Here is a 6,000-nt window from a genome sequence, read left to right as displayed (position 1 = left end):
AGAGATCCTTGATGAAAACCTGCACCAGAGTGCTCAGGTCCTCAGATTGGGGCGAAGGTTTGTCTTGCAACAGGACAATGACTCTAAGCACAGCCAAGACAATGCAGGTGTGGATTCGGGACAAGTCTCTGAATGTTCTTGAGTGGACCAACCAGAGCCCGGACTTGAACCCGATCAAACATCTCTGGAGAGACCTGAAGATATCTGTGTAGCGACACTCCCCATCCAACCTGACAGAGCTCCACTACCCTGGACATCAGAGAACATGTCTACCACTTAGCTTTAACTTCTTGGACCAGATCCTTAGATATGTATTTATTTAACCTTTATTTAACTAGGTAAGTCAGTTAAGAACAAATTCTTATTTACAATGATGGCTTAGTGGGTTAACTGCATGTTCTGTTCTCCTCGTCTTCCCTCCTTAGTTACAGGTACAGCTCTGCTCTGTTCTGTTCTCCTCGTCATCCCTCCTTAGTTACAGGTACAGCTCTGCTCTGTTCTGTTCTCCTCGTCATCCCTCCTTAGTTACAGGTACAGCTCTGTTCTGTTCTCCTCATCATCCCTCCTTAGTTACAGGTACAGCTCTGTTCTGTTCTCCTCGTCATCCTTCTTAGTTACAGGTACAGCTCTGTTCTGTTCTTCTCGTCTTCCCTCCTTAGTTACAGGTACATCTCTGTTCTGTTCTCCTCGTCTTCCCTCCTTAGTTACAGGTACAGCTCTGTTCTGTTCTCCTCATCATCCCTCCTTAGTTACAGGTACAGCTCTGTTCTGTTCTCCTCATCATCCCTCCTTAGTTACAGGTACAGCTCTGCTCTGTTCTCCTCGTCATCCCTCCTTAGTTACAGGTACAGCTCTGTTATGTTCTGTTCTCCTCATCATCCCTCCTTAGTTACAGGTACAGCTCTGCTCTGTTCTGTTCTCCTCGTCTTCCCTCCTTAGTTACAGGTACATCTATGTTCTGTTCTCGTCATCATCCCTCCTTAGTTACCGGTACATCTATGTTCTGTTCTCGTCATCCCTCCTTAGTTACAGGTACATCTCTGTTCCGTTCTCCGGCCAACTCTGGGCCTCCCGACGCAGAAACATTGAAGCTTTAACTGCTGGCTGCTCTTCTTCTGTGGTTTTTTAACCCAACGAGAGAAGGTCACAAGTGTTTCCCTAAAAGCTGTCTGAGTTAAAACATCTTCTACTGTACAATAAAGTGAATAGCTTAATCAATTGATAATTAATTATTTAAGATGACTTCCTAAGCAAAATCAGCCTCTGAATGTCAAAGAAACTAAACAATGATATTCCTTGTGTTTTTCCTGTGTATTTTACAATTTGTTTCAGGCATAAAGCATCGCCGCCAAAACACTGTTATAGGGTTAGGGTTAGGGTTAGGGTTAGTGTTAGGGTTAGGGTTAGGGTTAGGGTTAGGGGTTAGGGGTTAGGGTTAGGGTTAGGGTTAGGGTTAGGGGTTAGGGTTAGGGTTAGGGTTAGGGTTAGGGGTTAGGGTTAGGGTTAGTGTTAGTGTTAGGGTTAGGGTTAGGGTTAGTGTTAGGGTTAGGGTTAGGGTTAGGGGTTAAGGGTTAGGGTTAGGGTTAGGGTTAGGGGTTAGGGTTAGTTATAGTTCACTTTATATAATCGATATAATCGTTATATTTTCTTCAAAAGTTAAGCTTTTGGCCTGTTCTTTTGGCCTGTTCTTTTGGCCTGTTCTTTTGGCCTGTTCTTTTGGCCTGTTCTTTTGGCCTGTTCTTTTGGACTGTTCTTTTGGCCTGTTCTTTTGGACTGTTCTTTTGGACTGTTCTTTTGGCCTGTTCTTTTGGACTGTTCTTTTGGACTGTTCTTTTGGCTTGTTCTTTTGGCCTGTTCTTTTGGACTGTTCTTTTGGACTGTTCTTTTGGCTTGTTCTTTTGGCCTGTTCTTTTGGCCTGTTCTTTTGGCCTGTTCTTTTGGACTGTTCTTTTGGACTGTTCTTTTGGCTTGTTCTTTTGGCCTGTTCTTTTGGCCTGTTCCTTTGGCCTGTTCTTTTGGACTGTTCTTTTGGACTGTTCCTTTGGCCTGTTCTTTTGGCCTGTTCTTTTGGCCTGTTCCTTTGGCCTGTTCTTTTGGCCTGTTCCTTTGGCCTGTTCTTTTGGCCTGTTCTTTTGGCCTGTTCTTTTGGCCTGTTCTTTTGGCCTGTTCTTTTGGCCTGTTACTTTGGCCTGTTACTTTGGCCTGTTGGCCTCTCATACCTCCTCAATTCCAGTCTTGGTTTTAACTTAACAGGCCTTTTTAAAATATTTTTTGAACTATCCAAGTCAGTTAATACGAACAAATTCTTATTTTCAATGACGGCCTAGGAACAGTGGGTTAACTGCCTTGATCAGGGGCAGAACGACAGATTTTGTTTTTACCTTGTCAGCTCAGGGATTCGTCCCAGCAACCTTTCAGTTATTAGTCCAACACTCTAACCACTTAAAAAAATAGTAAAATCTTTTTTATTATAAAAACAAACAATACTCTAGCCACTAGGGTACCTGGATATTTAAAAAGTGCATGGTGGGAGGAGGAATTGGGAGGAGGAATTGACCAATAAATCTATGGGTATAACAGCCTATAGCCTAATTGAATCTGTCAGACCTCGTATTTCTTAAATAGGAAGAAATAGGCAACAACACAAAGCCCTCGTTGTTAGTAAAGTCTATTTAAAATGAAGACGGTCTCCTTTCAGCACCTTAAGCTGTCCATTTCTGATTGATTGTGCCGAGGCTGCTGCTTCAAGTTTCAGCACCACAATGTAAGTTATTCAAATCTGGCTTATATTGAGGTCAATAAGTCTGATAAGTACATCATGGACAAAGAAACATATTGCTTTTAATAAATTAAATTATAGTATATACTGCAAGCTATCAAAGTTCAAAGCTCTGGTCCTCCTTCTCATCTTCGTGCTCTTCTTCTCAAAGTGAACAGAACATAGGGGGCGGCAGGTAGCTAGGGGTTAAAGCGATGGACTAGTAACTGAAAGGTTGCAAGATCGAATCCCCGAGCTGGTAAGGTAAAAATCTGTTGTTCTGCCCCTGAACAAGGTAGTTAACCCACTGTTCCCCTGAACAAGGTAGTTAACCCACTGTTCCCCTGAACAAGGTAGTTAACCTGTTGCTTCTACTCGGGACGCTTGCGTCCCAACTAGAGCTCTGGAAATGCAAATGCGCTACGCTAAATGCTAATAGTATTAGTTAAAACTCAAAAGTTCATTAAAATACACATGCAGGGTATCGAATTAAAGCTACACTCGTTGTGAATCCAGGCAACAAGTCAGATTTTTAAAATGCTTTTCGGCGAAAGCATGAGAAGCTATTATCTGATAGCATGCAACACCCCAAAAGACCCACAGGGGACGTAAACAAAATAATTAGCATTTTGGCGTTACACAAACCGCACAATAAAATAGAAAACATTCATTACCTTTCACCATCTTCTTTGTTGGCACTCCTAGATGTCCCATAAACACTATTTGGGTCTTTATTTCGATTAAATCGGTCCATATAAAGCCTAGATATCGTTATATGTAGACTGTGTGATAAACGAAAAAAACAGTTTCAAAACGTAACGTCATTTTTTAAAATTCAAAAAGTCGACGATAAACTTTCACAAAACACTTCGAAATACGTTTGTAATGCAACTTTAGGTATTAGTAAATGTTAATAAGCGATAAAATTCATCAGGAGGCGATGTAAAGATCATTAGCTGTCCGTCTGGAAAAATGTCCGGCTAGAAACTCAACGAAAATATCCGGTCCTAGACCAGATTAGATACGGTGTCCTGCATGTGTTTGACCAAGAAAAAACTCGAAGGGAAATGACAAGACTCTAGACACCGTGTGGAAGCTGTAGGTACTGCAACCTCAGTCAATTAATTGTGGTTCACCTTTATCAATGGGATCAAGTAGCGCATGGATATATTTTCCCATTTTCAGTGATCAGTTTTTCCTGTGCTTTTCGATGTAAATGCCGTTCTGGTAAAGCCACAGCAGTGATTTAACCAGTTTTTTAAACGTTTGAGTGTTTTCTATCCACACAGACTAAGCAAATGCATATACTATATTCCTGGCATGAGTAGCAGGGCGCTGAAATGTTGCGCGATTTTTAACAGAATGTTCAAAAAAGTAGAGGGTCGACTGAAGAGGTTAACCCACTGTTCCACGGCCGTCATTGAAAATAAGATTTTGTTCTTAACTTGACGGTATGCCTTTTGATGTTATTTGATGGTTCGTCGGTGGGTGTAGCAGGATTTCTTATAAGCCTCCGGATTAGTGTCCCACACCTTGAAAGCGGCAGCTCTATCCTTTAGCTCAGTGTGGATGTTGCCTGTAATCCATGGCTTCTGGTTGGGATATGTACGCACGTTCACTAACAACATCGTTGATGGACGTGTTAATGAAGCCGGTGACTGATGTGGTAAATTCCTCAATGCAATCGGATGAATTTCGGAACATATTCAAGTCTGTGCGAAAGAGTCCTGTACATTAGTGTCCGCTTCATCGGACCACTTCTGTATTGAGAGCATCACTGGTACTTCCTGTTTTGCTCATTGGCATTCTGACCGCAGGAAGTTGTTGCCAGAGAATTGAAGGTTCATTTATCTACCATAAGCTGCCTCCAATATAATTTTAGAGAATTTGGCAGTACGTTCAACCGGCCTCACAACTGCAGACCTAGTGTAGCCATGCCAGCCCAGGTCCTGTACATCGTCTGAGACCAGACATCCGGATCGCTGATGAAAACTGTGGATTTACAAAACCAAATACTTTCTGCCATTCATCCGCCGCCGTCACCTCATGTTTCACCATGGTAACGCACGGTCCCATGTCGCAAGGATCTGTGCACAATTCCTGGAAGCTGAAAGTGTCCCAGTTCTTCCATGGCCTGCATACTCGCCAGACATGTCACCCATTGAGCATGTTTGGGATGCTCTGGATCGACGTGTACAACAGCGTGTTCCAGTTCCCGCCAATATCCAGCAACTTCGCACAGCCATTGAAGAGGAGTGGGACAACATTCCACAGGCCACCACCAACAGCCTGATCAACTCTCTGCGAAGGAGATGTGTCGCACTGCATGAGGCAAATGGTGGTCACACCAGATACTGACTGGTTTTCTGATCCACGCCCTTGATATTAGAGATAACGCACCACCTGGGTTTTCCAGACGCTGCCGTTCTGTCCTGCCGATTTATAGAAAAACCAGCTACATTTATATTGTCCATGTCCTTGTTCAGGCACGACTCATGGGATGGTACGGTTCTTCAGATCACATTGACAAGACAGTCTCATGGGATATTACGGTTCTTCAGATCACATTGACAAGACAGTCTCATGGGATATTACGGTTCTTCAGATCACATTGACAAGACAGTCTCATGGGATATTACGGTTCTTCAGATCACATTGACAAGACAGTCTCATGGGATATTACGGTTCTTCAGATCACATTGATCACATAGTCTCATGGGATATTACGGTTCTTCAGATCACATTGATCACATAGTCTCATGGGATATTACGGTTCTTCAGATCACATTGATCACATAGTCTCATGGGATATTACGGTTCTTCAGATCACATAGTCTCATGGGATATTACGGTTCTTCAGATCACATTGATCACATAGTCTCATGGGATATTACGGTTCTTCAGATCACATTGATCACATAGTCTCATGGGATATTACGGTTCTTCAGATCACATTGACAAGACAGTCTCATGGGATATTACGGTTCTTCAGATCACATTGACAAGACAGTTTCATGGGATATTACGGTTCTTCAGATCACATTGACAAGACAGTCTCATGGGATATTACGGTTCTTCAGATCACATTGACAAGACAGTCTCATGGGATATAACGGTTCTTCAGATCACATTGACAAGACAGTCTCATGGGATATTACGGTTCTTCAGATCACATTGACAAGACAGTCTCATGGGATATTACGGTTCTTCAGATCACATTGACAAGACAGTCTCATGGAATA

Source organism: Oncorhynchus nerka, linkage group LG7 (assembly GCF_034236695.1).
Source record: "Oncorhynchus nerka isolate Pitt River linkage group LG7, Oner_Uvic_2.0, whole genome shotgun sequence".
In the NCBI taxonomy this organism is placed as follows: Eukaryota; Metazoa; Chordata; class Actinopteri; order Salmoniformes; family Salmonidae; genus Oncorhynchus; species Oncorhynchus nerka.
This window is presented reverse-complemented; position numbering follows the sequence as displayed.